The 22,466-nt window shown below is 36.7% G+C and overlaps 1 protein-coding gene and 1 pseudogene across 11 annotated transcripts in view; one reads left to right on the forward strand and one right to left on the reverse strand.

Moving 5' to 3' along the window:
* Positions 1–22,466, forward strand: part of LINGO2 (leucine rich repeat and Ig domain containing 2) — a 1,453,939-nt gene that overhangs the window by 1,152,363 nt on the left and 279,110 nt on the right. The window lies entirely within an intron of this gene.
* Positions 8,814–10,158, reverse strand: LOC617072 (zinc finger CCHC-type and RNA-binding motif-containing protein 1 pseudogene; annotated as a pseudogene).

Consider the following 22,466-nt stretch of genomic DNA (forward strand, 5'->3'; position numbering starts at 1 on the left):
GCACCTAGGTATTTGATTCAAAGGCTGTGATTTATGACTTAGACTGGAATTTTATAGGAACAATGTCATATTACACCTGAAAATGTCATTTATTTTAATGCTGTATTTAAATTACACTTATACCAAGTTACAGCAATATTTAAAAAGTAATATTCAGTGCTTCCTTACATTTACCACGTTTTTTAATCAGAGTAGAACTGGGTTCAAAGTTACTGAATGGGGAAACAATTCTGCCACAAAAATGTAACTGTTGAATAATTAATCAAAGAAGAAATGTGTTCAGGTATATGGTTTTGTCTTTCTTTGTTGTGAGAATTTCATTTTTATTTTTGAAATGAATATATTCATGCCCCTGGATTTTCCCTTTTGAAGTGGGATTCATAGCATATCTCAAAACTAAACCCATAGTACATTTTACAGAAGGTAATACAGATACAATTTTCTGATGAATGTGAAGTGTATTTTTCCAAAATGTATTTAAACTAGAATGTTTGGAAGTGGGTATGCTTTAGTGTATTCTGGAGGAAATAAGCAATCATTTAAAATAGTGGATAACTGGGTATAGTAGTGAGTGTAAAATAAAGTTGAGATAATCAAAGTGCTTCCTGACTCTATAAGAATGATCAGGGATTAATTTTCAGCATTTATTCATTTTTTTTTTAATGTTGTGAGACAAAGCATTGAATATGTTAGTTTCACCCTTTGTCCAGAAATAGCTGTAGTTCACATTGCCTGCATTTTTTAATTCAGATCAATAAGTGGGAATTTTAATATCCCCCTTTATTACTAGTAATTTTTTAAATTCCCTGAGTATTTCTCACTTGACTGCAAACCACAAAATAATATGCTTTCTTCATAGATTGTGTCTCTGATCCCCACATTTCTACCCACTCCCAGTCAGAGATGACGGAAGCAACTTAGCAGGCACACACACCAATTAGGAGAAACAAATGTGTCATAATGCATAATTTTTGTTTGTTTCTGGGAGGTCTTTTTCCTTTGAAGTGGCAGCATACTTGTTTGTCTTATTTGTTTTGCAATAGAGGTATAGATTTAGCGAGGAAGCAGTGGTATTCACCTCTATTTTCCTGGAGATCAGTTGTAGGTGTTTATGAGGTATGTGATGGTGATTTTATGGGTCAGAAATCTAGGATTTAGATACCTTATAGACAGGAGCAATCTAACCAACCCATGTAGGAACTGAACTTATAACCAACAAAACAAACGGGTGAACAAGCAATAAAAAGATCGAGTTGGTTTGAAAAGTAAAAGCTTCAACTCTTTTTAGGTCACGTTCAGAGCTTCTAGTCAAAACCATTTCTGAACACAACTCCAAATAAGTCTAGTGTTTTTAAAATATTCATAGTAGTATTTTATTCACTAATTTGTACCTATTGGGATGAGTACGTGCTTTGTATTACTGATGCCAAGAGTGCCTTGTCCCAGAGAATTTCATTTTGTATGACAGAAGACAAATGAACAGCAAAATGATTTTACATGGTTTACTATTCTGAAAAGCAGTGTTACATTTTTTTTAAAGTATTCCGTAGCTAAATAAGTCTGGAAAACATTGTGTTAACATTCAGTCAGGCTTCTTTTTTTCTTCTTCCTTACAAAAGTACTTAGATTTCAACATTTTAATCTTTTTTTTTTAACATCTTCATTTTATTTATTTTTGTAATTTTTTTTAACTTATCTGCCTATTGGGTCTTAGTTGTGGCACATGGAATCCAGTTCTCTCACCAGGAATGGAGCTTGTGCCCCTACATTGGGAGCACTGAGTCTTAACCACCCGTCTGCCAGGAAGTCCCTAATATTTTAATCTGCATTGTGAATCTATTAGAGGAAAATATGGTGTGTGGCCTTTCATAATCTAATTAGTCTATGAAAACTTTGTACACAGTACGTATCAGCTCCATTTGTTCTATAGAACACAGTTTGAGACGGATTATCTATAATATGCATGTGTGTGTGAGTTGCTTAGCCGTGTCCAACTGTTTGCAACCCCATAGACTGTAGCCCACCAGGCTCCTCTGTCCTCCACTATCTCCCAAATTCATGTCCATTGAGTTAGTGATGCTGTCTAACCATCTCATCTTGTACCAACCCCTTCACCTTTTGCCCTCGATCTTTCCCAGGATCAAGGTCTTTTCCAGTGAGTCAGTTCTTCATATCAGGGGGCCAAAGTATTGGAGCTTCAGCTTCAGCATCAGTCTTTCCAGTGAATATTCAGGGTTGATTTCCTTTAGAATTGACTGGTTTGATCTCCTTGCAGTCCAAGGGACTCTCAAGAGTATTCTCCAACACCACAGTTCAAAAGCATCAATTCTTTAGTGCTCAACCTTCTTTACTGTCCAACTCTCATACTCATACATGACTACTGGAAAAACCACAGCTTTGACTAGATGGGCCTTTGTTGGCAAAGTGATGTCTCTGCTTTTTAATATGCTGTCTAGGTTTTTGTCATAGCTTTCTTTCCCAGGAGCAAGCATCTTTTAATTTCATGGCTGCAATCACTCTCCACAGTGATTCTGGAGCCCAAGGAAATAACTCTGTCACTGCTTCCACTTTTTCCCCTTCTACTTGCCATAAAGTGATGGGACCAGATGTCATGATCTTAGTTTTTTAAGTGTCAAATTTTAAGCTAGCTTTCTCACCCTCCCCTTTTATCCCTGTCAAGAGGCTCCTTAGCTCCTCTTCACTTTCTGCCATTAGAGTGGTATTATCTGTATATCTGAGGTTGATATTTCTCCCATGAATCAGACTCTTGAGAGTCCCTTGGACTGCAAGGAGATCCAACCAGTCCATCCTAATGGAAATCAGTCCTGAATATTCATTGGAAGGACTGATGCTGAAGCTGAAACTCCAATACTTTGGCCACCTAATTAGAAGAACTGACTCATTGAAAAGACCCTGATGCTGGGAAAGATTGAAGGCAGGAGGAGAAAGGGATGACAGAGGATAAGATGGTTAGATGGCATCACCAACTCGATGGACATGAGTTTGAGCAAGCTCCAGGAGTTGGTGATGGACAGGGAAGCCTGGCGTGCTATAGTCCATGGGGTTGCGAAGAGTTGGACACAACTGAGTGACTGAACTGAACTGAACTGAACCTTGATTCCAGCTTGTGCTTCATAAAGCCCAGCATTTCTCATGATATGCTCTGCATAGAAGTTAAATCAGCAGGGTGACAATACACAGCATTGTTGTACTCCTTTCCCAATTTTGAACCAGTCCCTTGTTCCATGTCCAGTTCTAAGTGTTGCTTCTTGACCCACATACAGTTTCTCAGGATACAGGTAAGATGGTCTGGTATGATCATATCTTTAAGACTATAAAAAGTATAAACACAAAATTCATAAGAAAAGCCACATATCTAGACTATGTTTCATGATAGATTTTTGAAGCATGTTAAACTTATTTGCCAAAACAGAACCATAATATAATCTTGATAAAGGTCTATGTGACAGGTTTCCTGTAGGAAAATTTTAATTTAAGGAATATGTTTTCACATTGCCTCCAACAAGAAAAATAAATATATTGACAATTTGACAGTGATAATATGAAATTTTACTTGGTACTATTTTTCCTATTATGAGACCTTAAAAAAAGAAACTCTAAAATAAGGAGTAAGGCAAGCCTATTTATCATTTTGAAATATAAAGGAGTATAACCTGAGCCCCAAGTTAAACATCCATTCTTTATGTAGGCTGAAGAAAGAGGAAGTGTGAGGAAAACAGCTAGTGGTTCTGAGTATTAAGCTTCTTGAAGGCACAGATTATTTATTTTCTACTTCCCTTCTATATGCCCAGGGCCTACGAAGGTACCTGGTGCATATAAAGTCATCCAAAATATTACTTTTATACTTCAGTGGAATTTCAAGAATTGTCCTGGGGTACTTAATAAGATGGGGCCACTGACTTGCCAGTAGCCCTTGGGTCAGGTCATCTTAACTCTGCAAAAGCCAATCCATTGTAGATGCCACCAGGAGACCTGAGTGTCTGCCTGCTTGACTCCAATGGCATTCAGAGAGGTAAATGATTAGAACTCTGGTAAATGGTCACCAGTGAAGAAAAGTTTCAGGTTGTCCAAGCCAATGTGCAAAGTGTAGTCAAAGGATATTTGAAATAAGTAACAATCAGAAGTAGAAACCTGATCCTGTATCTGTAATGATAAATGATCTACCTGTGAAGTGATGGAGGCTCAAGGCAGACTTCAGCCTGCAAAAGGGAAAGAGAGGACATTAATCTATCAGGATCTTATAGTCCTCACCCAAGGTCCTGGAGAAGGTAGAGTTGTGGCCAAAGGTATCAGGGTATGAAATGATAGTAGAAAACTAGAGGACATTCTTATTTATCTCTGTTCTTCATGGCGGTGTATGTGCAACTCAGTTCAGAACAGCCTTGGTTTTGATGACCTTGGGAGAGCAGATTTTCCAGCTGGGAAGCTGATTGGCCCCTATTGTCAGATTGGGTTCCAGGAAGATTCAGTCTGCATTATAAGTGCATACCTAATCAGCTTTAGTACTTCAGTTTTCTTTGAGTCAGCCTGGTCCACTATTATAATGGAAAAAACTGAAAATTCCAGATTAAATTATTAACTTTGCATAGGGTTAGATATCATATTGGAGAAGGCAGTGGCACCCCACTCCAGTACTCTTGCCTGGAAAATCCCATGGACGGAGGAGCCTGGAAGGCTGCAGTCCATGGAGTCGCGAACAGTCAGACATGAATGAGTGACTTCACTTTCACTTTCCTGCATTGGAGAAGGAAATGGCAACCCACTCCAGTGTTCTTGCCTGGAGAATCCCAGGGACAGGGGAGCCTGGTGGGCTGCCATCTATGGGGTCGCACAGAGTCGGACATGACTGAAGCGACTTAGCAACAGCAACAATAGATATCATATATCAGAACCAGAGCCCAGACTCTAGTCTTCAGATATAGATATACATACTTATAACTCTGCCTTCACCTTTGTCCCTTTCCACATTAGCTCTTATGTATAGTCTCTATTTTAGACTGCTTTAAGAATAGATCTCCTTCCTCTTTTTCCACACCATTTCATTAGGATATGTAGTTTACTCATCACCTCAGTCTCATAATAAATAGATAATTATCTTATTTTTTTCACATGTGTACCTTATACAAAAAGTAACAAAAAGACCAGCACAAAATAAGATAACCCATCTTTCAGTGGTCACATATTCTCTTTTTCCTTGTTAATCTCACACATTGAAAAGAAGTTCCTGTTTCACATAGTCATGTATTTTTCTTGGTATCTGAGAGCTGAAATATTAGAAGGCGGTCTTTTGGTCCAAGATCCATTATTATCACCAAATATATTTTAGGATTCAAAAAATGTGAAGGCTCTTTTGGACATCAGGGCAATAAAGGAGATTATAAAATGTAGTTTGAGAAAATAAGGACACTAAAAGAAGGAAAATATCTCAAGAAAAACTGTCCCCAGGACTTTGTTTTAAAATACTGATTTTCCTATGGTGGTGTTTGCTCATATAGAGGAAAAATGCGAAAAGTATTCTGTGCAAAAGTATATGAACCAAACTGTTACATTTGGAAAATGTGCACAAACATTTTCACCTTTCATTTGCCATTTTCTTTTTAAATCTCAAATTTTCTTTTAAAATTTTTTAATAGTATACCCGAGTATTACTCCAGATAGACATAGGAACTATTTCACTTAGTGTTAGCTTAGTGTTATCAATTTTACTGGGATTTCCTATTTCAGAAGTTTACCCAAAATAAGGTGTTGTGGTTTTAAAAATAATTGTATAAAAACAATACATCACTCAATTCATTTATATTATGTACTATATATAGTAGATATGTATTATATGTACTATATATGTATATTATGATAAATTTAAGGACATCAGCACCAATGATTCGTGTAACTGTATTAATATCTATTTATTTGGCCCTTCTCATTAATCAAGCCAGGGATCAAACCTGGGTCTCCTGTGTTGTAGACAGATTCTTTAGTATCCGAGCCACTAGGGAAGCCCAGAACAATCATATTGTATTTTTAATACCATTCTCTGTTTATAAAATGCAAAAAAAAATCATATGAATTCTTCCAAATATCTTTTTCTCTTTCGTATTTTGGAAAATTTCTCATTTTTTGATCCACCTGTTCAGAATGAATGATGTGTTATTTTAAAGGTGGCAAACTATGAAATACAGCAACTTTCATAATGATCATAAATAAGCCATTTGAGTTCTAAAAATATTGCTGCCAGTGGAATACTTTATTGGGGTTTAATTTTAAAATCCCCATAGAAAATATGCTGTATTCCATAAAAACTAAAAAAATGAATGTTTAAATATATATGCAGGTAATTTTTTTCTTTTAATTTTGCATTCTGAACCCACATAGCTATCCTAGCTCTTCAATTTCTGTTCAGGAGAAGTTCATCTGTAGGAGTGTTTATGTTGTCAACGCAGCAATCATATTGAAGAAAGACATTTTACAATGCAATCACCTTTGCAATTGCCATTTCTGCAGTGATGGCTATCTAAGCGAATTATGTCACAGTCTTTTTTCTTCCCTTTCTTCATTTAACTACTTGATAGCACTTTTCTACTAAACCCCTCCTTCTAGAATAATTGAAATAATATGCCAAGAACATTAGAAATCCCCACAAAAATTCCAAATTTTATTTTTAAAGGTCTGAAATGTCATCCTAATAGAAAATGTCATCTGCAGAATCCTGAATTAGAGAAGCCATCCATGGGTTGTGGACTATGGGGCCACATTTATTTATTTTGACTGTTATGGATATAATAAATCATTCTAAAATAATGTTGACATTTGTGCATTCTGCTAACATGGCAGTTTAACAGCCTGCTCCATATACTGCTGCTTGAGTTAAGGATTTGCTATCACATTTTCCAGCTTAGTTCTCCCAATCTTAACACAGCAGACAGTGGTAATGTCAACTGCAGAAGTGCCAAGAGAGAAAAAGATGGATAATGTATTCATATTTATGGGCGATTTTAAACTTCATGCCATTGAGCACATTTCTCTGAATGGCTCTTCTAGCTCACAGCTTTTGCTTCTTTTCTCTGTCTTTGGGCTACATGAAGGCTTTTTTCGCTTTAGGTATGGCTTTCACTTTGATTTAATCCTGCTCTCTCTGCCCACCAACAGGAACACAGAATGCATTAGCAAGAAAGATATCATAATTGAAATCAATACCATGACTTTGAAGAGTGTTTCCATGATGAGTTCTGGTCCTGTGTATTTTATATGCTGCCATAACCATGTTGATGTAATGGATTAGACATTTCCATCAATTCAGTCCATACCACCCCCTCCCCTCCACATACACAGACACACTAGCACAATGCTTAGAAACATTTCTTTTAGACTGAATTTATTGTTCAGCTCTTGGACTGCCAGTTGTTTGATTAGACTGAACCATTCAATACATAAAAAGAAGAGATGTACTTGTTCTTCAGGTCAAAAATGTGATTCAAGCACCACGATGAACACTTTGTCTGCCTTCACTATAAAAGTGCTAATTCAGATGTGCAAATGAGCATATATTTCCATTTCTGATTGCTATTTGCATGACATTTCCCCCCTTGACTTCTAATCATTGTTGACTCCTGAAACCTTCTTGGCCGTACTTGACTGCCCATATTTTCCTCCACTAATTCATTAGGTGAGCTTTTTCTAGCACTTTGCCATTCTACCATGTGCTGATCACTCAAACACAAACTTTGAAATTTTGCAGGTGTGGAATGAATTGGGGTGATGACCTCTGTGTGTCTTGTTTTCCTGTAGAAAACATGTGTATGAAATTCTAAAGAAGGACCTTAATACTGAATACCAAAGCCAGACAACCCACCTCTGAAATTGTCTTCTGTGAGTTTTTCTAGTAACATCCTGGCCTTGGTAGTGGAGAAGCAGCCATAGTAGCCACACTTAGGATGTCCTAACTTTCTTACAAACAAGCATGATAAGAATTTGGCATTTCCTGCAGAAGAAAGAGAATTTTTGCTTTAAAAATTTTTTGCTTAGAAAATTCTCCATAAAAAGTACAGTAGTGATGCATACCAGATCCCTCTGGTGCTCACATTTTTTTTTTTTTTAATTTTCTGTGCTGGGTCTTCTTTTTGTGACCTTTGATTGTCCATGACTTCCTTGAATACCTGCAAAACTTCAACAATTGTCAGATGTCATAAGAGTAGATTTCTAGACAAAGGGAATGTCATAAGCCATTAGCATTTTTTAATCCATTGATTTTATGCATGTGAATATAAAGGAAACCTTAATCAAGATGAGTTTATTTGCTACTATGGATACCAGTGAGCTTCCCAAGTGACGCTAATGGTAGAGAACCCACCTGCGAATACAGGAGATGTAAGAAGACATAGATTCAATCCCTGGGTCGGGCAGATCCCCTGGAGGAGGGCATGGCAACCCACTCTAGTATTCTTGCCTGAAGAAACCCATGGACACAGAAGCCTGGCACACTACAGTCCATATGATTACAAAGAGTGGAACACAAGTCAAGTGACTTAGCACACACGCATGCAAGGATACCAACATATTTTTCTTAAACTTCTATCTTTAGCTCTTGCTTTCTCTAAATTAACATTTGTATTCTGTCTAATATCTCAAAGTTCTGTTGAAATTAGGAAAAATATTTATTTTTTTCTTTTTGTTCATTTTGCTTTTCTGAATATAAATGTCAAGCATAATCTTTCAATCTCTCACAAGCACATTTTAAGTGTATACCTATAACAAATCGTAAAATGCTGTCCTTTTTTTTTTCAGTCTTTATGACGTTTTAATTTTAAAGATGAAATTTATTTCAAAAGTTCTTATATAAACCAATCATGAATAAACTTTTATAATGAACTTCTCAAATCTTTTTACTATCTACCTTTCTGGCTCAGCTGGTAAAGAATACGCCTGCAATGTGGGAGACCTGGATTCGATCCCTGGGTTGGGATGATCCCCTGGAGAAGGGAAAGGCTCCCTACTCCAGTATTTCTGGCCTGGAGAATTCCATGGGACTGTATAGTCCATGGGGTCACAAAGAGTCAGACTTAACTGAGTGACTTTGACTTTCTTCTTGGGATAGCTTTGTTATAATACTATTACATTTCCTTTTTTATTCAAATGAACTGTTTTCAAGATTAATGATTATTAGCAAATCTTGATGCAAGATAAACATGATACTATAAAATTACCATTTCCTATCAACTATCTAAAGTAAAAAAGTATTTGGTACTGAGTGTTCTTATGTTCAAATTCTAAAAGTAATTTTTAGTCCCAAGGGAACTTGGTACTCCAAGACTTAAAAAAAAAATTTTAATGATATTTACATAATATATATATTTTTAATCACTAAGTTCCTCCTCATCACTGAAGTATGTGCTTTTCTTTATCCTTGGGCATCTTGAATCATCTGATGTTGAAGGACCTCCTGAACTGGGTTTCCATTTTTTTTGTTCTTCTTCAATTTTGGCTTGCTGGAAAGCTATGGCCTGACTGAGGCTGTCAAGAGCAGGATCTTCCCCTTCATCTTCACTTTCTTCTACTTCTTCAATTTCTTCTTCTGGCTCAGGAATTTTCTTTTTTTTCTTTTTCTCTTTCTTCTTTGGAGGTTCTTGTTCTCCAAGCATATTTTTAGGACAGGCATAACTTAAGTGTCCACTTTCCCCACATTCATAACACTTAGATTTATCAAAGTAGTTTCGTCTTCGGATGAGCTCAGCTGCTCTTCCATTGTCAATAGCAATGCTTGCTTTTATCACTCTACCAAATAACTGTTTGTTGTTTATTGCCCGGGTACAGTTTTGTGCAGAGTCTTTATCCAAAAATAAAATAAATGCAACCCCTTTACTCCTTCTGGTATCTTTATCTTTCATTATAGTAACCTTTACAACTTTGCCATACTTGGAAAATATCCGATATAAGTCATTGTTGGTCAGGGAAAAGGGCAGATTGGATACATACACTGTGCTTTTACTTGGGGCCAATCCACCACTCATTTCTTCAAGTGGGGTGGGCCCAGGGGGAGGGCCAGAAAAGCACGAGCCCTCAGCTCACTTGGGGCTCAACCCCCAGCGTTCGTCGCTCCTTGCAGCTGGCATCACGGGTCCTGGGAGGGGTCAGGCGCAGGAGACGAGAACTGTCCTTTTTTTTTAAGTATAGGCATTAAAGGTTGAATCAGGAAATGTTGCATATTTAGAATGTTTTTGATAATCACAAAATGCAAGCTAGAGGATATCTATTTTTTCCATTAAGGTTTCCCTGGTGGCTCAAGGGTAAAGAATCTGCCTGCCAATCCGGGAGATGTGGGTTCAATCTCTGGGTTGGGAAGATCTCCTAGAGAAGGAAATGGCAACCAACTCCAGTATTCTTGCCTGATAAATGTCATGGGCAGAGGAACCTGGTAGGCTACAGTCCATGAGGGTTGCAAAAGGATTGGACATGACTTAGCGACTAAACAACAATAACGTAATGGGGATATTGTTTCCACACACTCACCCTGCAGTGTTGATGGTAGGATTATTTAAAAGCCATTGTCGAGAGGTAAATGATTCCAGTACTACACAGATAATAAATGCATGCATGCAATGCTTAAAATAAATGAACAACTCTAGAAGATACTTAATATAAGTGGTTCCTAGGAGAAGGCAATGGCACCCCACTCCAGTACTCTTGCCTGGACAATCCTATGGACTGAGGAGCCTGGTGGGCTGCAGTCCATGGGGTCGCACAGAGTCGGACACGACTGAAGCAACTTAGCAGCAGCAGCAGCAGAGATGTTAATTTTTACTAAGTAATTGAAAAGTGGGTGTTTCTAAACTGAGGTAATAATTTTACTTTTATTGACAAACAGAAACAAGAGGAAGTTTGTGTTTGTTACACAAATAGCCTCTGCTGCCTTTAAACAGAAAAAACCCAAACTACAGCAACAACAAGTAGAACCCAGGAACAAACAATGTATGTGTTTCTTAATAAGTCACTTTTCTGTCACTAGCTGCTATATAAATTCTCAGGAAACCAGGCAGAATAAAGTATGCTGATTCATTTCATTTTTTTGTGCTTATCTGTTTATTTTCCTGAAGTTGTTTGATCACTCTGGCTTTTCATTTTCCATATCTTTATGGCTGTATGGACTATTTCTGAAGATTGGCTCAATATATCAGAACGCCATCTCTCCTGCCTTGTTAAGTTTCCTCCAGAAAAACAGTTCTTAAATAGCTTCCCTTCCCCCTTTATTGAAGCTTATCCAACAATTGAACTCTCTAGGAACTTTGAAAAAATGAAGCTGATTAAATGTTTCTGCAGTTTCACAGGCCTGTCTGTATCTTGAAATGTTCAAGATGAGAATCTGTTGACATGGATAACTAATAACATATAAGCGTATCTTCTGCGCTTTGCTTAAACATGTTGTTGCACAGGCAAAGCTTTTCATGCAGCATCAGATTCAGTTTAACCATGAAGGAAAATATTGCAGAATGAATGTTCAATGTCTGTATTTTGTTTGCACAGCCATGAGTCTACAGATATATATGTGTATATGTTAGGATGTGACACAAGAGTTTTCTAGTTAAGTGTCTTCTGTGATTTGTGAATAGACAAACTCTTTAATAAACAAATTTGTTCATATTCCCATTGAAATTCATTTAGTTCAATGCTGCCCAATAGACCTTTCTGCAGTGATGAAATTATTCTGTATTTGTACTGTTCATTGCAGTAGCCACTAGCTCCATGTGGCTTGTGCACGTGGCTTGTGACTAGTGTGACTGAAGATCTGTATTTTTAAATTTTATTTTATTGAGTTAAATTTAAATAGCCACTTATAAAGGTAGCTGTTGCTTTGGACAACTCAGAGCTAGTTGATATATGAATTCAACTTGACATGATTAAATCATTATTTTGTTCAGAGTGTACATGTAGTCAAGTACCTTCAGCACCTCAGAGCTAAAAGAGGATACACGACTTCTCCCCTAAATCCAGTTCATGAACACATTGTGCATGAACAGAATGAAGCTAGTTATATTAATAAAGGGAACGTACAGGAGACCATACCAGAGAGTAGTTCAGGGTATGCACCTTAGAGTATGACAGACTTGAGTTCAAATCCTGTCTCTGACCTGCACTTGCCCTATTATCTTAGAGAAGACATTTAAAGGTCTCTGAGCTTCCATTTTCTAAGTTATAATTGGAGCTAATAATAATGAAATCAAGTCTATACAAAACTTAACACTCAACACAGAGAAGTGACGATGGTAAAGGTGATCCTGTTCATGATAGTGTCCCCTTCATACATTCAGACTTATTTAATCCCATTACTTCTATTCAAATACGTCTACATTTCTCAGATGAGACAACTAAAACTCAAAGTCACTATATTCAAAATCACTTAACTAATCCAAAATTTAAATTATAAGTCTAATTCTAAAGACCTCATTCTACTACTTACTTCTTTTTAGTTCAGTTCAGTCACTCAGTCGTGTCTGACTTTTTGCAACCCCACGGACTGCAGCACGCCGGGCCTCCTTGTCTATCACCAACTCCCGGAGCTTGCTCAACCTCATGTCCATCGAGTCAATGATGCCATCCAAACATCTCATCCTTTGTCGTCCCCTTTTTCTCCTGCCTTCCAGCTTTCCCACCATCAGGGTCTTTTCCAATGAGTCAGTTTTTCGCATCAGGTGGCCAAAGTATTGGAGTTTCAGCTTTAGTAACAGTCCTTGCAATGAATATTCAGGACTGGTTTCCTTTAGGATTGATTAGTTTGATCTCCTTGCAGTCCAAGGGACTCTCAAGAGTCTTCTCCAATATCAACAGTTCAAAATCATCAATTCTTCAGCACTCAGCTTTCTTTATAGTCCAACTCTCACATCCGTACACGACTACTGAAAAAACCATAGCTTTGACTAGATGGACCTTTGTGGGCAAAGTAATGTCTCTGCTTTTTTATATACTATCTAGGTCTTTCATAGCTTTTCTTCCAAGGAACAAGCATCTTTTCCAATTAGACCTTCCTGCCAAAAGTCTAAACTTTTATTCTTAACTACAGGTTTGTCACCCTGAAGGTGATCTAAGTCACATTTAGGGATGAGAATACTAAGTAGGTTGTTGACCTCAGCCTTTAAAATAGGATTACCAAGGAAGCAAAAAAGGAAGAAAAGACTAAAGCAAACAACAAAGAAATATGGGGGAGTAACTCTCTCTGAATCTATATTTGAAGAATATACATTTCCTACCTTCTGAAAGAAGGTGGATGGCAGAGAGAAAAAAGAGAATATAAGTCACACAAATATGAATGACTTGTCCTTAGGGTTCAAGCCCTACCTGGCTCTACTTACCTATTTCAAACAATAAATGCAACAAAAGTTTCATAAAATATGGGTTCCCACCTTTCAAAAAGCATAACTCTAACTGATATGTTCATTACCATCATTTTATCAGGCTAGACTAATCAAATTAACAACTTTTTCTTTGCTGGAGTAGGGATAGGGAGACAAAAACCTGACTGCAAAAGAGACCAACAGTTCCCTTTTCCTATGTTTAAGTATGGCAGAAAGACTTTGAAAGCACACCTTCAAAATTATTCTACTACCTGAGTGGTAGACCCTTTGATAGATGCTCCCTAGAGGTGAAGGAGATTTGTGTTATGACTCAATGCCAGGAAATACAACTGCCTTCAAACTAAAAAAAAGAAAAAAACAGAGATGGAATTGACATTTTCCTGGTAAATCCAAATAATCTAGGTCATGATTCCTAACTGGTGAGTAACTGACTCCTGCTGGGATATAGTAATTAATTGCGAGAACCCATTGATTAATCTATATTTGTAGAGACTTGATTGGTAGACAGAATAAATAAATATTATATAAGCTGCATATACATGTTGCAAGGTTTAAAAATATACATATGTGGTTTAATTGCAAAGATGGATTGATTTTAAACAGGAAATTCAGAGTGCTTGTGAAATTATGCATTTTCTCAACCACCATCAGAGAAATACAAGCAGTGGCATCTTGGGAGAATCTATATTATTCAAAGTCTGTCATGAAAATAATACCATACTGAAGCTCAGTTCCTGGCTCCATATGGCCTTCCCGAGACCTTCTGGGAATGATGCTTCTTTCTTGGTTATGTGATATTTACTCTTGCATTTAAACTCTCTAACTGGATAGAAGCCTCATAAAGAAATGAATTTTTTTTTTAAATTTTTGTTCCAATACCAAAAAATAGTCACAGAAACAGTATCTAGAACACAGAGATGAGTTCATAAAACCCTACCAATTCTAGAGCTACTGATTCATTTGTCTACTCAAATTTTATAGAAGTGTGGAAGCTTGAATTCAATTTTATTAAGGACATACATACAGTCCTTCCACTTAAAGTACTATGGGTCTTTATTTTTTTCTTTAGAAGAGTTTTATAAAACTTGCTGTTGATTATAGTATCACAAAACATCTATTGTATCTCTCAGCTTATTAGCTCATATGGATAACATCTATTATAAAGAAACCCAATTTTTAAAATTCTTTCAACTAATTTCCATGAATTAACAATATCCCATTAAACTGATAGAATTCAAGGATAGAAAATAACACAATTCCCAATTACTCTATTAAGTTCTACTTTAGAAATCTGTGGTCCAGTGACTACTAAAGTGTAGGGAAATTGTTCAAATTGTTGTCTTCAGCTTTTTTGTTTATTTATAATCTACTGATTCAATGCCTAAAGTCACTGAGAAACACAGCTGGAGATGTAGCCACCACCAAGAACCCAAAGCCATTAGAACTTGAAAAAACATTGAAATAATTGGGCCTTGAGTTTAGTACAAACAAGTTAATGTGATCTCATGCCATACAGAACATGGATTGTTTCTGACTTTATAGAAGGAACAAAATTCATTCAGGATTTCTTTTTGTTTGATTAAAATAGCTTTAGAGTAAGCTCACTGGAAGTTCTTTTGAATTATTTATGCTTATAGCCCTAAAGCTAAGTAGATAAGTTGTTGGAATTTTTTTTTTTAATGTGAATAGCTTTATAGCTTGTCTTCCCATGATTATAAGCCTGAGAGGATGAATCTGTTTTCTTATCAGTTGAAGTAAAATATAAAATACACCAAGGTGTTCATTTACTAAAATATTTCCATTACTTATTAATCAAGCCACACCATTATTTCACCATACTCCTGAAATGTTCTAGAATTGTTCTGATTCTCTATAAATGTACTCTTTCTGAACAGTAAATTTATTAACTATGAACTTATACCTTAAGTTTCTCCAAGACAAAGATATCTTTATTTTTTCATTTTAGCTTAATGTTGGCCTATAATTCAAAAGTTTTATTAAACTGAACTATTACTAACAGTGATTTGATTTTTATACTTTAAAATAAATCCACAAGTCAGGACACAAAAATTCTTTGTAAGACCATCAGGCAATACATCCTGACTTTTAGTTCAGAAAATATGAGCACTATAACCAGGAAGTACCAACAATGTCATGAGACCAATTGCAGTATGAACAGAAATTCCCAAAGGAAGCTGAAGCTAAGAGCTACTAGAAAGAGTTCTTTAGATTTATAAGCTCCAGACAGATGACACCAACAGAGTGAGACAGAAAGAATAAGATATACAGTGAGTCTAACAGAGTATTTCCAGCACCAAACCATGTATCACATATATCAGGTATTCAATGTATGTTTGATATATGAAAATCTCTAATGTATTAAAACTAAAATCAACATCATCAGGAAATGTTTAGAAGGTAGGTATATAAGATCTATGAGAGAAAGCTTTAAAAAATGTCAGTATAGTCTGTGGAGATTGGCAGCACAATTTCATAACTGCTTTCAAGCTTACATAAGCTTATTAAGAGTTTTGCACTCTGTGATAAATGGATTAAGAAGAAAGTTGGCATATGGAACACATCCATTTATCTTTCCTCCCTCTTAAAACTTCATTAATTTAGCTATACAGGAACAAACCCAGAAACGACAAAGAAAAGGAAAGAGGCTATAACAGCAGAAAAGTGATAATCAATAAAATGGTAGGAAATGGAAAGTAGATGACCAAGTGCTAAAGACTTAGTAGAACAGACTATGGACTAAGGACTAAGGATTCGCTCAGTTGTGTCTGACTGTTTGTGACCCTGTGGACTGTAGCCCAGCAGGCTCCTCCATCCATGGGATTCTAGGAACAGCCTAAATACCTGCAGGAGGCAGAAGGTGATAGCCATGTGAAGTGAGCTGACTCAAGTCTACACAAATGCTCAGGAATTATAGACATCATGTACCTCTGAACACTTGGGTGAGTGAGTATAAAAACTGCCATATCATTTGAAAACCTGTACAAAAAGCATCCAGAAGCCCCCATCTCTTCACTCAACTGTAATAGACAGGAGCCTTATACTCTCTAGAAATTAAATTAGGAAAGTTCTCCAAGAAACCAGATAAAATAAATGGGAAAAAAATAGGTACAATTTTGTACACAGGAAATGAGAATTAGCTATGAATCTCCCCAACTTTACACATGAGTCTACCCCCTGGCTACCCGCACCAGAACTTTGCAATAGAAGGCTCATAATTCCAGGCTCCTCTTACCTCCTTTCTATGGAGAAATGGGCACATTGGATAAAGAAGATTCACCACAAGATATATCATCATAAAATACTTTATACAGGCTTAACAGAGTGTTGTCTGTATCAAAATGTGAAGAAAATGTGAAGAGTTGCATATGAGCTCCCCCTTCCCCCCAGGAGCTGTAGTAGCAGAGGTCTGTTGTTTTTGGCTCTAAGGCTTGTGGGGATTTTTAAACTCAAACTTAAAATTCTAAACATAAAAGTCTCTTTTAATTGCATTAGGATATAAATGGGCAATTATGTATTTATAAACACTAAACATTTTAGAAACAACTGTAAGAATTCTTATATTAGTTTTAATAAAAAGTAAGCTAGGGCCAAAATAATAGCTCAGTAATGTCCAACTCTTTGCGACCCCATGGAGTGTAGCCCACTTAAGCTCCTCTGCCCATGGGATTCTCCAGGCAACAATACTGGAGTGGGTAGCCATTCCTTTCTCCAGGGGATTTTCCTGACCCAGGAATTGAACCCAGGTCTCCTGCAGTGCAGGCAGATTCTTTACTGTCTGAGCCACCAGGGAAGCCCAAAATAATGAACACAAGTCCAATATTTGGTATAAAAGGAACTGTATTTTGAGATGGGCTTGGAAACCAAAACCAATTGATAACATTCACTTAAGCCAAAAGGCAGATCTTAAATTTCCAACCTACTTACTTAGGCTCCATGTGAACAGAAGGAACAGCCAGATCAGATCAGATCAGTTGCTCAGTCGTGTCTGACTCTTTGTGACCCCATGAATCGCAGCACGCCAGGCCTCCCTGTCCATCACCAACTCCTGGAGTTCACTGAGACTCACGTTCATCGAGTCAGTGATGCCATCCAGCCATCTCATCCTCTGTCGTCCCCTTCTCCTCTTGCCCCCAATCCCTCCCAGCATCAGAGTCTTTTCCAATGAGTCAACTCTTCACATGAGGTGGCCAAAGTATTGGAGTTTCAGCTTTAGCATCAGTCCTTCCAAAGAACACCCAGGACTGATCTCCTTTAGAATGGACTGGTTGGATCTCCTTGCAGTCCAAGGGACCCTCAAGAGTCTTCTCCAACATCACAGTTCAAAAGCATCAATTCTTCGGTGCTCAGCTTTCTTCACAGTCCAACTCTCACATCCATACATGACCACAGGAAAAACCATAGCCTTGACTAGACGAACCTTTGTTGGCAAAGTAATGTCTCTGCTTTTGAATATGCTATCTAGGTTGGTCATAACTTTCCTTCCAAGGAGTAAAGCGCCTTTTAATTTCATGGCTGCAGTCACCATCTGTAGTGATTTTGGAGCCCAGAAAAATAAAGTCTGACACTGTTTCCACTGTTTCCCCATCTATTTCCCATGAAGTGGTGGGACCAGATGCCATGATCTTTGTTTTCTGAATGTTGAGCTTTAAGCCAACTTTTTCACTCTCCACTTTCACTTTCATCAAGAGGCTTTTTAGTTCCTCTTCACTTTCTGCCATAAGGGTGGTGTCATCTGCATATCTGAGGTGATTGATATTTTTCCAGGCAATCTTGATTCCAGCTTGTGTTTCTTCCAGTCCAGCGTTTCTCATGATGTACTCTGCATAGAAGTTAAATAAACAGGGTGACAATATACAGCCTTGACGAACTCCTTTTCCTATTTGGAACCAGTCTGTTGTTCCATGTCCAGTTCTAACTGTTGCTTCCTGACATGCATACAAATTTCTCAAGAGGCAGATCAGGTGGTCTGGTATTCCCATCTTTCAGAATTTTCCACAGTTTATTGTGATCCACACAGTCAAAGGCTTTGGCATAGTCAATAAAGCAGAAATAGATGCTTTTCTGGAACTCTCTTGCTTTTTCCATGATCCAGCGGATGTTGGCAATTTGATCTCTGGTTCCTCTGCCTTTTCTAAAACCAGCTTGAACATCTGGAAGTTCATGGTTCACATATTGCTGAAGCCTGGCTTGGAGAATTTTGAGCATTACTTTACTAGCGTGTGAGATGAATGCAATTGTATGGTAGTTTGAGCATTCTTTGGCATTGCCTTTCTTTGGGATTGGAATGAAAACTGACCTTTTCCAGTCCTGCGGCCACTGCTGAGTTTTCCAAATTTGCTGGCATATTGAGTGCAGCACTTTCACAGCATCCTCTTTCAGGATTTGGAATAGCTCAACTGGAATTCCATCACCTCCACTAGCTTTGTTCATAGTGATGCTTTCTAAGGCCCACTTGACTTCACATTCCAGGATGTCTGGCTCTAGATGAGTGATCACACCATCGTGATTATCTGGGTCGTGAAGATGTTTTTTGTACAGTTCTTCTGTTTATTCTTGCCATCTCTTCTTAATATCTTCTGCTTCTGTTAGATCCACACCATTTCTGTCCTTTATCGAGCCAAGTTTCATTTAAAAAACAAAAAAGTCAAGTTTCTCCTTCAGGTCTCAGAATGTTGGCAGACAGTGGAATTCTATTTTTGGAATTAAACATAGCTAATTATTTTTAGGCATGGCACCAAAAGCTTATGTCTTCAGATTCAGCAGTTTCCAAAATTTCTTTCTGGACTTTTCTCTTGGGTCCCTATAATTCATATTCCAGAGTTGAGATAACGTATATAAACTACAAATATGAGAACATCCTTTACTCTTAATGAATCAGGTTGAGGATTGAGAAAAAGAAATATGGTATAGAATGTAGGAGATCTTTTGTGTTTTTAGATACTGGAGGTGAGAGGAGAGGGTTTATTCTCCTAATGAGGAATGTATTAGTCAGATATATTTTATTTTCATGACAAATGCCTCCTCATCACAAGAAATCAAACAGATTCTTAAGAAAGGAATAGAATTTGAAGAAAGATTTTTTTAAACTCATGAGTCAACTTATCTGAAATCCTTATAAATCCTTTACAATTTATGTAAAGTAACTAAAAATTATGAAATTGTTTTTTAAGAATCCTAAATGATATTAAATGGTCTTTAATCCTATTTAACAGGATTTGATTCCTCCAATTGACATATTTACAGTGGAAAATTGGTAAATATACTGCATTTGACATGAAATTCAGTGCTAACCTGAAAGAACATTTATGAATAATGTTTGTTTACAGGTGATCATATTTAAAAGAATTGCATTTAAGCAGAGTGAAAAATAAGTCATCAGTAACTGTAAATATGTAAGGCAGAGGACTTAAATCAGACCCTGTGGTTAAACATTAAATATATTAATTTTCCTGAGAGCAATTTCATTTTAAGTAATTCAATTAGCCTAAATAATATTTGATGAAGAAAATGTCAATCCAGATTTTGGCGCTTAGGGATGGTCATTTAGTGTTACTCTCGTATACTGGCCACATGTAGTATGGCAGTTGTGACACAAGCTTTTGTAAGAAGAAGTTTAGTAACAATTAACTTCAGAGCATGATGTGAATAAGAAATCATAGAGCTGTAATGGAAAAGATGATACAAAAGCAAAGGAAAGTATATTTGCTAATAATACAAATGGAGAAAGAGCATTACTATTTCACAATTTGTCTGAATGGGTCTTTTAGTTAGAACACTAATAAGCATTATTTATTTAGATAACTAATAATAAATTCTTTCCACAGAGAATTCCACGGAAGATTCATAATGTCTTACAGGAAATGAATACAATAAAATAAGATGTGTATGTGTTTTGTGACACATATATGTATGTACACATATACCAAAAAAAGTTTATATAGAGAGATATACATATGTATGCCCCAAAGATATAAATACAGATATATAGAGAGATGTGAATGAAGTCGAAAAATACAACTGAGTAAAAATAGTTGCTACAGTGACATTGTAACCTGGCTTTGACTATCCTGGAAGCCAAGATTAAAAGGTGTTCCATGGGACACTAGTCCCTCATGACATTCAGTGAATAAACATGTTTGGTATCAAGTAAGTTTGAAAAGGTTATATACTGTATACATTCCGTGACCCTTTTTGGAGACTTGGAGTACAAGTCTCGGAGTACAAGAGACCAAAATAGTACAGGCTCTGATGAACCACAGAAAAACCAAATTGTGGAGTTTTGTAGCCCATTATTTCCCAAATGTTTTGGTCACATAATCCCTTTTCCTATGTTTGCTTCATTTTACACCCATTATATCCCCATGAAACAGCATTCCACTGAATACTCTGGAATTCAGTCTTTGTGCTGTTTGCTTTCAGGAAGCTTATAACAAGTGTTCTAACTATAATATTTTGTGATGCATGTGTTATCTATTTTATTTATTCCATTGATGCTAATACTTTGTATGACATGGCATTTTTTCCTGATTCTACTTATTGTTTTATTATTGTCTTATTTTTCAGTATATATTCCCTGTGAGTCCATTCATTCATTATAGAAACTTTAATAAGGTTTCCAATTATCACAATTCAGCCCTTGATTTTTTTTTTTTTTCAGAAGTCTTCCATGTATCATTCCAGTTTCCTCACTCTTTACATGACTCACCACCTTCCCCTCTTCAGAGCCTAAGCCAGAGGGATACCTCTTCTTGTAACAGCCCACAAGACGGGGCACTGCTAGGACTGTCACACTTGGAATCCATCTATATGCTATCCAAACCAATTCCAAGGGGTTTATCGCAAGAAAATAATGCTTACCAACAATACCAAAGCATTGCTCAAAAGAGTGAATATTACAGAAAAACCAAAATCCTCCCCCCTCCAAAAAAAAAAGATTAAATTATGATACCTAAACACACTGAAATACTATGCTGTCATTTAAAATTATCTTTTATGAAAATACTTAATGTCATGTAATTTTTTTCACTCTGTATTATTTTATAAAATATAGCCTTAATCATTATACATGGGAGGTTATACTTTTTTTGTAATTTGAAGAATGGAATTATGTCTGGCTTTTTGTTTCACTAATTACCTAAATGTATTCAATTATTTACTGAGCCCCCACTAAATAATGCTACAGTATGTGCTAAGGTGACAGCAATGGCCAAAACCAAGCCCCCAATTTACAGAGTTTATGTCCTAGTACACCAAGCATGCACGGTTTTGTGCAATAAAATCAACTAAGAATTATTTTTTTTTTTTAATTTATTTTTATTTGTTTATTTGGCTGCCCCAGGTCTTAGTTGCAGCATTCTGGATCTTCAATATTCATTGCAGCACATGGATTCTTTTCGTTCCAGTGTGCAAACTCTTAGTTGTGGCATGTGGGATCTAGTTCCCTGACCAGGGATTGAACCCAGGCCCCCTGCTTTGTCAGTATAGAGTCTTAGACACTGGCCCTTCAGGAAAGTCCCCAAAGTAAGAATCATTTTGGATGACTTTTCTCATATTCTGTTAACGAAATGTTTAAATGGAGAATATTTATCTGAGAAGTGTCTATTCCTATAGGTACTCCAAGAATATTATTTTGTGCCATGCCATGACCCAAGCTTAGGGTGAAGAGTGCTAGCTACCATTTATTAAGAATTTATTTTGTGCCAGACACAAAGTTAGAAATTTTACTATATTTCTCCCAACTCGGATTATCCCTATTATGCATTTGTGAAAATAGAGTCTCACAAAAATTAGGTTACTTGCCCAAGATAATACACTAATGAATGAGGAAGTCATAGGAACAGCACTTGAGTCAGGATTTTCTGCACTGAAAGTCCGTCTTTTGTTTTGCTTCTAAACAGTATATATGACTCTAAAGGAAATGTTAGTGCAAAGCTTTTCAAGTGGGAAAAGTCAGAAGAAACATTGCTACCACCTCCAGGAGAGAATCACTACCCTAAAAATGAATAAGTCAACTTTTGCTTCTGAGTCTTTTCAGTGATTTTCAAAAAATAATTAGCTATTACCTCTTGCATCCAAATTTCCAGA

Source organism: Bos taurus, chromosome 8 (assembly GCF_002263795.3).
Source record: "Bos taurus isolate L1 Dominette 01449 registration number 42190680 breed Hereford chromosome 8, ARS-UCD2.0, whole genome shotgun sequence".
In the NCBI taxonomy this organism is placed as follows: domain Eukaryota; kingdom Metazoa; phylum Chordata; class Mammalia; order Artiodactyla; family Bovidae; genus Bos; species Bos taurus.